The 10,631-nt window shown below is 39.8% G+C and overlaps 1 long non-coding RNA gene across 1 annotated transcript in view; it reads right to left on the bottom strand.

Annotated features, from left to right (window-relative positions):
• Positions 1 to 2,825: 2,825 nt before the first annotated feature.
• Positions 2,826 to 10,631, bottom strand: part of LOC116078488 — a 10,714-nt gene continuing 2,908 nt past the window's right edge. Inside the window, exon 3 of the long non-coding RNA XR_004113566.1 lies at positions 2,826 to 5,107. This is a non-coding gene — a long non-coding RNA (uncharacterized LOC116078488). The remainder of the gene's footprint in view (positions 5,108 to 10,631) is intronic.

The raw sequence follows: 10,631 nt of genomic DNA, 5'->3' as shown, positions 1-10,631 counted from the left end.
GAGAAAGTAGGAAATAGCCTCAAACTCATTGGCACAGGGGGAAATTTCACAAACAGAATTCCAGTGGCTCAGACTCTAAGATCAACAATTGATAAATGGGACCTCATAAAACTGAAGACCTTCTGTAAGGCAAAAGAAAGTCAATAGGACAAATAGGGAGCCTACATATTGGGAGAAAATCTTCCCTAACCCCACATCCAATAGAGGGTTAATATCCAAAATATGTAAGGAACTCAAGAAACTAACCCACCTTCAAAAAGCCAAATAACTCAATTATAAAATGAGCTACATAGTTAAACAGAGAATTCACGAGAGGAATCTTGAATGTGTGAGAAGCACTTAACGAAATGTTCAAATTCCTTAGTCATCAAGGAATTGCAAATGAAAACAACCTGAAGGTTCTACTTTACACCCTTAGAATGGCTAAGATCAAAAAGTCAGGTGACAGCACATGCTGGCAAGAATATGGAGAAAGAGGAACACTTCTCCATTGCTGGTAGGAATGCAAACCAATATAATCACTCTAGAAATCAGTCTGGGGGTTTCTCAGAAAAGTGGAAATAGATCTACCTGAAGACTCAACTTTATCACTCTTGGGCATATACACAAAAGGTTCAGCACCATATCTCAGAGCCATGGACTCCACTGTGTTCACAGAAGACTTATTAGTAAAAGACAGAAGCTGGAAACAATGTACATGTTCCTCAGATGAAGAATGGATACAGAAAATATGGTTTACTTATACAGTAGATTACTATTCAGCTATTAAGAATGTGGACAAGCAGAAAAGCCAAGAGAGGATGCTTCAATCGCACTTAGAAGCGGGAAGAAAATGATTATGGTAGGCGGAGGGAGGGACCTGGGTTGGGGAGGAGAGGGAGATTGGAAAGGGGGAAAAGATCAAGTAAAAGGGTGAGGGGGAAACAGGAGAGAAGCCCCGAGGACCAGCAGAATAAATGGAAATATGCAGTCTCCGGGGATGGGGAGAAGAGGGGTACCCTCCAGAAAGTACCTGAGACCTGGGAAGTGAGTGATTCTCAGGACTCAATGGGAGTGAGCTTACGTGAAATGCCCAACAGTGGGGAGAGGGAACTCGAAGGGTCTACCTCCAGTAGATAGACAGGGCCTCAGGTGGAGGGATGGGGTTGCCAACCCACAGTCAAATTTCTGACTCAGTATTATTGCTGTATAAAAGAACTGCATGGACAAAAATGAAGAGACTGAGGAAAAGGTGGTCCAGTGATAATCCCATCTTGGGATACATCTCATGGGAAGGCACCAAGGCTTGACACTATTACTAATGCTATGTTGTGCTTACAGACAGGAGCCTAGCTTGGCTGTCCTCTGACAGGCACAACCAGCAGCTGACTGAAACAGACGCAAATACATACACCCAATGAATGGACTGAAGTCAAGGACCTCTGTGGTTGAAAAAGCTGGAAAGAAACTGAGGAGAAAGGCTACCCCATAGGAAGACCAGCAATCTCAACTAACCCAGACGCCTAGGATCTCTCAGACACTAAGCCACCAACTAGGCAGGGTACAGGAGTTGGTCAGAGACCCTGGACACATAAATAGCAGAAGACTCCCTGATCTGGCTTCAGTGGGAGATGTGCCTAATCCTCAAGAGACTTGAGGCTCTAGGGACAGGGGAAACCTTGTGGTGGGGGGAGCATCCTCTTGGAGACAGGGGGAGGAGGAATGGGATGAGGAACTGTGGGAGAAGGGACAGGGAGGAAGGGCAATGGCTAGATTGTAACAATAAAAGAATAGATTGCTCAGGTAATGTGGGTACATGATGCCCCTATAGAAGACATAATTCAACTCACATCACCCATAATTAAGTGTAACTCCAGCTCCAAGGTATCTGACTCCCTCTTCTAGCCTCTCAAGAACCTGAATATACATGTCACACACACACACAAATGTATCTTTAAGGAAAGTAAAATCCAAAGGTGCTGCAAAAGGATCAGAGATATACTAATTACAAGCCAATAAACTAAATCCAGAGACAATAAATTGATATTAAATGAACTAAAATAAGATTAAATTGAGTAATTCCGAGCAAGTGCCTTATGAGTACACTTTGAAACACATCTGCTAAAAGAAGGAAACTGAGTAAAACTATAGTCTTCAACCAGGTACATATCTTACCTCAGCCATAGAATATAGGCTATATAGCAGAGAGACACTCATAAGGAGTGGCATTAAGGCAGGTCAGGAAACCTTGCTTATGTGAGGGACCATAAAGATAAGCAATCACCTCCAGCAATACCAGATTTCCCACAGAAGCATCTACACAGTTCCTGTGCCCAGGCACAGTGACTACAAATGATCACCCATAGATCATTATCCATAATACATACTATACCCTTTTTACAGAATATCAGTTCAATGCCATCAGTTTGCTCTGGCCATTGCTTTTGCCATTGATGAAGTCAACAGGAACCTATCTTCTATGGAACGTGTCTCTAATATGATACTTTCCTGTTTACTGTGGAGAAGTGTGAACATTACACAAAATCATAAATAATGTTGCAAAAACAGGTGATTTTCCTAAATAAGCCTGAGAACATAAAATCATGTGTTTATTAGTATTTTCAGGCCCAACTTAGGAAACTTCTCTGAGTGAGTTACTATGTCTAATACTTAGAATATTTCATATAAGTGTAGAATGTGCAACTGGAATTTCACTTTTACATTTAGTTCTACTTCCATATAGCATTTTATTTTAATTCACTATTTTTTTTTACTGAGCCATCTTGCTGATATTCTTCTCTTCAAGCCTGATATTCTGTGTTTCACCTGATCTTTTTGAATTATCATTATGGTTATTGCATGTTTCATTTCACTTCCTGTTTCATTTGTTTGCTTTTGTCAGTGTTTCTACTATTTATTGAATTCAATTTTTATATCCTACATTGCCTCATTTCCTTCAGCCATTTGCTGGTGATTTCTTGCCCATCATTTTGCTCTGATCCTTTTTGAATTGATCCAGATGTTTTGATCCCCTTTACATTAATCTCATTTTTGATTTCTGAAATACAGATATCATGTAATTGGTCTCCTTACAGGACATAGCTATATTTGAGTCAGGGGCGATTTGTCTTAGTTTTAACATTTTGTTTTGGGAATGGGATCTGAGCATCAGAATTTAGGGTATTTTCATGTACATTTTGAGCTTAAAGGCTTGTACCCCAAGATGAGAAGTTAGGTGGAATCACATGTAACTGAAGATTTCAGAACTCAGTGTGAGGGTCAGATATCCAGTGCAGCTTCTTCCTAGACCCAGCTCTGTGCTAGGTTGACAGCAAGCATGTGGGAAGGTTGTGCAGAGCAGGTTCAGGACAACCTGACAACTGGAGCTGTGTGGAAGGGAGCCTGACATAGAGTGGGAGGAACAGGTCTCCTTAGGGCACAGATGACCTGATTAGAGGGAGAAAAACAAAGGGGTGGAGCTGGAAAACTAATGAAGAGAAAGTGCCTGGAACTCCTGAGGTTAGGGGAGTGATAACCTGAACTAAGGTGTGGTGGTCAGAATAAGGTGGGGTAGGGCCCAGCTGCAGAGAGATCAGGTTAGAGTGACTGGAAAATCCAACGTTCTCTAAGGTACTTTCGAAAGCCTCATTTCCGGATCTGCTCATGCACATTGGCAAACATGGTTTGTTTGTTTTTTTGTTTTTGTTTTTGTTTTTTTTTTCAGGGTTTGTTGACATTCTGTGCTGTGACTGTAGCCACTTCAAAGGAAAAGTAGGAATGCACAAGGATTTTTGCAGACATCCCCTTTAGACAAATGCAGCAGTCTGGTTTCTGTGGGGGACAATAGTTTTCTTGCAGCCAGCCTCCCTAGCTCCTCCTCAGGGTTCCTGGGAAAATGACTCTGCACAGTCTCAGACTAAAGTGAAGTCCTCAGAGAGAGAGAGAGAGAGAGAGAGAGAGAGAGAGAGAGAGAGAGAGAGAGAGACGTGGAGGGACAGATTTTGATTGATTTTTCTCTTTTCTTCAAGGTTTACCATTTTTGAAGTATGGAAGATGCAAGTGCTTTCTGAGGAATCTCTTTCTCATGTGCAGGTCTCACATTGCTCAGTCAGTCCTGCTCACCTGTGAAGTAGAGCAAAAAGCCCGGGATGCGGACAGGAGAGTAGACTGTAGCAAAGGACCCAGGTATGTTAGAGAGTCTGAGGAAGGGATGGAGAAGGGCTCATGTGACAGTAGAAACAGAACATGAAATTGTTTTGCTACATTGTTTCATTAAAAATGATTCTAGCCGGGCGGTGGTGGCGCACACCTTTAATCCCAGCACTTGGGAGGCAGAGGCAGGTGGATTTCTGAGTTCGAGGCCAGCCTGGTCTACAGAGTGAGTTCCAGGACAGCCAGGGCTATACAGAGAAACCCTGTCTCGAAAAATCAAAAAAAAAAAAAAATGATTCTAGATAATTCCACTGAGAGTAATCTCAGGGTTATCATATTTTATTTAACTTTGCATGTGAGTAATGCTGCCTCTACCATTCACATGATTGGTTGTGCATTCATGCCAATATTAAATGGTTTTCATTAATTAATTAACTTTTGTGTTTCTTTTTTAAATTTTAAGTCAACATTTGCATTAAATATGAATTCATTACATTAAATAGAAATTTGTATCCCCCCATCTACTTCTTTAAGAAAGAGGACCCGCTCCCCTCCAAAATCACTCACTCCTGACATACCAAGTCACTACAGGATTAGATGCATCCTTTCCCACTGAGGTCAGACAAGGCAGCCTAGTTATGAGAATGGAATTCACAGGCAGGCAACAGACTCAGGGACAGGACCCACATGAAAACAAGCTGCACATCTGCTATGTGAGTGCAGGGTGGGGTTGCCATGCCCAGCCCATGCTTGCTCTTTAGTTGGTAGTTCAATCTCTGGGAACGCCCAAGTATCTAGGTTAGTTGACTTTGTTGGCCTTCCTGTGGAGTCCCTGTCCTCTTCGGGTCCTCCAATCCTTCCAACTCTTCCACAAGACTACTGGAGCTCCGTCTAATGTTTGGCTGTAGGTCTCTGCAATTGTTTCCATTCACTGCTGGGTGGATCCTCTCCAAGAACAGTTACAATAGGCTTCTCTCTGCAAGCATAATTGAGTATAATAATTAGTGTCACGGATTGGTTCTTGCCCATGGGATGTGTCTCAACTTGGACCTGTCATTAGTCAAGCAGTAAGAAACAAAGAAAACAAAATAAAGTATCAACAAAGAGCTGGGTCTTTGAGAAAATCAACAAGATAGACAAACCCTTAGTCAAATTAACTAAAAGAAAGAAAGACAGTACCCAAATAAAGTAAGAAATGAAAAGGAAGACATAACAACAGATACTGAGGAAGTCCAAAGAATCATTCGGTCTTATGTAGTGTATACTCTATAAAGATGGAAAATCTAAACAAAATGGATGACATTCTAGATAGATACCACTTACCAAAGTTATGTCAAGATCAAGTAAGCTATTTAAAGAGTCCTATAACACCTAACAAAATTGAAGCAGTCATTAAGAATCTCACAATCAAATAAAGAAAATATCTAATAAAAAAAATAAAAAAAAAAAAGAATCTCACAATCAAAAAAAAACCAAGGGGAAACAGTTTTAGTGTAGACTTCTACCAGACTTTCCAGGACCAGCTAATACCAATATTCCCCAAACTATTTCACAAAATAAAGACAAAAGGAACATGGCCAAACTCATTTTATGAAGCCACAGTCACCCTGATACCTAAACCACAGAAAGACTAAGGAAATAAAGTAAACTTCTGACCAATTCCCCTTATGAACATTGATGAAAACATATTCGATAAAATAATTGCAAAGCGAATCCAAAACCACATTAAATACATCATCTCCCATGATCAAGTAGGCTTCATCCCAGGGATACAGGGATTGTTTCCTATATGAAAATGTATCAGTTTAATCTAATATATAAACAAGCTACAAGGAAAAATAACAAATCACATGATCATCTCACTAGATGTTGAAAAAGCCTGTCACAAAATCCAACACCCCTTCATGTGAGTCTTGAAGAGATCAAGGATATATGGTGCATACCTAAACATAATAAAAACAAGAAAAGCAATATATAGGACACTAAATTAAATGAAGAGAAACTTAAACAATGTCACTAAAATCAAGGATAAGACAAGAGTGCCCAATCTCTCCCTATCTATTCAACATATACTTGAAGTTCTAGCTAGAGCAAAAAGACAACTAAAGGAGATTAAATTAATAAAAATTGGAAAAAAAAAGAAGTCAAAATACCGCTGTTCCCAGATGAAATGATAACTGACCCCCTAAAGTTCTATCAGAGAACATCTCCAGATAATAAATACTTTCAGCAAAGTGGCTGGATACAAAATTAACAAAAAGAAAAAACCAGTAGTCCTCCTTTATAGAAAAAATAAGTGGGAAGAGAAAGAAATTAGGGAAACAACACCCTTTATAATAACTACAAATAACATGAAATATCTGGTTGTAACAGTAACCAAGCATATGAAAGAAAGATCTATATGACAAGAACTTCAAGTCTCTGAAGAAAGAAATTGAAGATGATATCAGAAGATGGAAAGATTTCCCATGCTCATTGACAGGTAGGATTAACAGTGAAAATGGCCAACTTACCAAAAGCAATCTACAAATTCAATCAATTATCATCAAACTTTGAACACAATTCTTTATATACCTTGAAAGTGAAATTCTCAACATCATAAAAAAAATCCAAAATATGTAAATAATTCTGCACAATAAAAGAATTCCTGGAGGTTATCATTATCCCTGATCTCAAGCTTTACTACAAATAGGATAAATAGCACATGATTGGCCACCATCTTGACTTTGGGATAAAGAGGAGCCAAAAATTCACCATCTTGGTTAAGGGCTGTCACATGACTGACAGCAATTTTTGTTATGGGAAAGTTATACCATCACTGTAATTTCAATTTCACTGCATTCTTCTTGATAGCTTAAATGCATGAGAAAAAAAAAATGTTGTTTCTTTCTCCCTGCTACCAGCTGTCTTGATTAAAATTTTACCTTTGGGCTTTTAGTCACTTGATTTATTTAATGAGATACTCAAAATGCACCTTTGGGCATATATCAAAAATATGCTCCACCATACCATAAGAACAGTTGTTCAACTCAACTACTTTTATACCAGCTTTATTTGTAATAGCCAGAAACCTAGATGTCCCTCAACTGAAGAATAGATAAAGAAAATATGGTACATTTACACAACAGTATACTACTCAGCTAGTAAAAGCAAGAGCATCATGAAATTTGCAGGTAAATGGAGGGAAGTAGAAAACATGATCCTGAGTGAGGTAACCTAGACCCAGAAACACACAGGGTATGTACTCACTCATTGGTGATTATTATCCATAAAGTAAAGGGTACCCAGACTACAATCCACAGACCCAAAGAAGCTAAGTTACAAGAAGGGTCCAATGGAGGATGCTTGACTCTCACTCATAAGATGAAATAAAATAGACATTAGAGATAGATGGAAGAAAGTAACTGTGTAGAAGAAGGGGTAAGGAGGAGATGTGGAAGATGATTGGGTGAAGGGAATGGGAATAAGACAAGGAATGAGAAGAGAAATCAGTGGAGGGGACATCTTGAAGATGAACTAGAGACTTTAGATTGGGGAGGCTTCTAAGAGTCTATGGGGGTGATGTATCTGAGATTCCTAACAGTGGAGAATACAGAAGCTGAAATGCCCACCTCCTGTAGCCAGGTAGACTTCCAGTGGATGGAGGCAGACACCAACTCACCCATGGAGCCCTTCCACCCCAAATCTTTCCTGCCTATAAGATATTCAGAGATAAAGATGGACCAGAGATTGAGGGAATGGCCAACCAATGACTAGTTCAACATAAGACATATCCCATGGGAGAGAGACAATCCCTTATACTATTAATGATACTCTCCCTGCTATGCTATGCTTGTAGACAATAGCCTAGCATAACTGCCTTCTGAGAAGCTTGATCTAGCAACTGATGGAAACAGATACAGACACCCATAGCCAAACATTAGTCGGAGTTCTGGGAGTCTTGTGGAATACTGGGGTGAATGGGCCATGGTCAAGGACACCACAAGACCTACAGGGTAAACTAACCTGGGTTCCTGGGGGCTCAGAGACTGAACCACTAACCAAAGTGCATACTTGAGCTGGACCTAGGCCACCTACACATATGTAGTAGGTGTGAAGCTCCATCTTCATATGGGTCACCTAACAATTGGAGCAAGGCCACTTCTGATTCTGTTGCCTGCCTTTGGATACCATTCACCTACCTGTGCTGCCTTGTCTAGCCTCAGTGGGAGAGGATGCTCTTATTCTTGCTATGATCTGATATGCCAGGGAGGATTAGTACTCATGGTGGTGGTGGGTTTTCCCTTTTCTAAGGTGAAAAGAGGGGGGATGACGGGAAGGGGATATGAGGGTGGGACTGGGAGGAGGGGAGCTTCAAACAGAATATAAAGTGAATTAGTTTTAAAAAAATTAATCAAACTTCAATTCTGTTTTTTTCTCCAGTATTTGAACTCAATTTTCTAACAGGATTTTTGGTTGCATAGAGAAGAATCATTTATCATTTAAAATTAAGTTTCTCAGAAAGAGAAAACATAAGGTTATATACTGGCTCCAAAATGTATGTGCACTACAAATGTAAACCTGAGGGCTAAAGAGATAGCTGAGAAATAAAGGGCATTTGCTGTTCATGCAGAGAAACCCAGCTTCATTCTCTCTACACACATGGCAGCTCAATACACCACCTGATTCCAGTGCTGAACACTTGATACAGACTTTAGGACTCCACAGCCATCATGCAGGCATGCAGTGCTCAGAAAAATATGCAGATGCTCACTCACAAATTTAAACAAAAATATCTTTAAATGAAGAAATGGACACCTGTTGATTTCAATAATTTTTCAAAGTCTCTCTATAATTTATAGATGGGGGTAAGGGGGGCTATGGTGGGGAGAGTTTTCCTCCTCCAAAAGAAAAGAGAGCAAAGCTATGAAAAATGACATTTGTTTATGGTTGAAAATTTTTGCCTTATGCACAGCACCAAGTCATTGTCCTCGAGAAATTTACTTACACTCCATATGATGCAATACAGACGTGCAGCCAGCAATGCTTATATCCTGTCTGAAAAATAAAGTAAAAGCCAAAAAGAAAATACTGCTCTATCATTTGAGAACATTAAATGAAACATTGTTGTCAGTAGAATTATTATGACTAGGACTTCTCTTGAGACAAGTAGATTTCAGGTGTCAACACACCCATATTTGCTGTGTGATAGCAAGTGCAAAAGAGAATCCAATACATAGAAATTTAATCTCCTCATAGAACCATCAGTTTTATGGCATGAAAATGTCACATATTCCTTCCATCATCTGCACTCTTATAGTGTCAAAACATTTAGTACAAGTATTCAAGAAGAGCCAACAAGTCTCTTCTAATTTTAAATTTCCATAAGTTGCTCAGTCAGGCCACCCAAAGTGTCATGTATTTGCATGCCCTCTGTCATAAGCCTGGTTCTGGAAACCTGACCATCACTAAAATGCAACCTATGTGGTCCATAAACTTACATTCCTCACTAATATATGAGGACACAAGTCCATCCTGTGTAGGAACTGGTCATCAGTATATTTTTTTGATCATTACTTACAATGGAATCTCTTTCAAAATTGTAGGTCTTATTAACGCCATGAAAAATATATGTCCTCACAGAAAATAATCTAGGAGGGCTACAATGAAACAAGGCAGTGCTACATAGATGAAAAATTCAAAGGCTTAATATTGTCAATCAGAAAAGAGAAAAAGTTATAGGAAATGAGCAATTTAGATGATATGGTGATTTGAATAGGAATGGCCCCTCAGGCCATTCTTGGTCATCAGGGAGTGGCGAGAAGGTAGAACCTTGCTGGAGAAAGTGTGTCAGTGGGGGTGGACTATGAGGTTTTTAGAAGTTCAATCCAAGTCCAGTGTCTCTCTGACAAGCCAGATGTGGAACTCTTAAGTTCTTCTCTAACACCATGTGTGCTGGTATCATAGCATGTTTCCTGTCATGATGATAACTCTAAGCCAGCTCCAAAAAACATTTCCTTTTATAAGAGTTGCCATGGTTGGAATGTCTCTTCACAGCAACAGAAACTGTGACTATGAAAGAAGACATTACCAGAGAAAGAGAAATCAAGGCTAACACTGTTTCAATAACACAAACAATTTTCAAAGAAATCTGGACCCAACACTGACCTGTGGTGCATTTACAGGAGAAACATCCATTCTTCCTGTTGCTACTCTCTGAGTTTCTGTTTCAGCAACAATGACCAGAACCCTTCTTGACATTGCACATCAAGGTATTGAAAATACAAATCTAAAACTAATACAAGTCTGTTGAAGACATTCTCAAACCATATAAAAAGCCCCCAGACCCCAAATGATACTAAAGACCTTGTCAACATTCCTATAGGCAGGAAAGCATGGGAAGATATATTTTGAGTCATAAAAGAAAATAGCGGCCGGGCAGTGGTGGTGCAGGCCTATAACCCCAGCACTTGGGAGGCAGAGGCAGGCGGATTTCTGAGTTTGAGGCCAGCCTGGTCTAC

The sequence above is a fragment of the Mastomys coucha genome, unplaced genomic scaffold, assembly GCF_008632895.1.
Source record: "Mastomys coucha isolate ucsf_1 unplaced genomic scaffold, UCSF_Mcou_1 pScaffold5, whole genome shotgun sequence".
Lineage (NCBI taxonomy): Eukaryota > Metazoa > Chordata > Mammalia > Rodentia > Muridae > Mastomys > Mastomys coucha.
The sequence above is the reverse complement of the archived record's forward strand: the minus strand, read 5'-3'. Positions and strand labels throughout refer to the sequence as shown.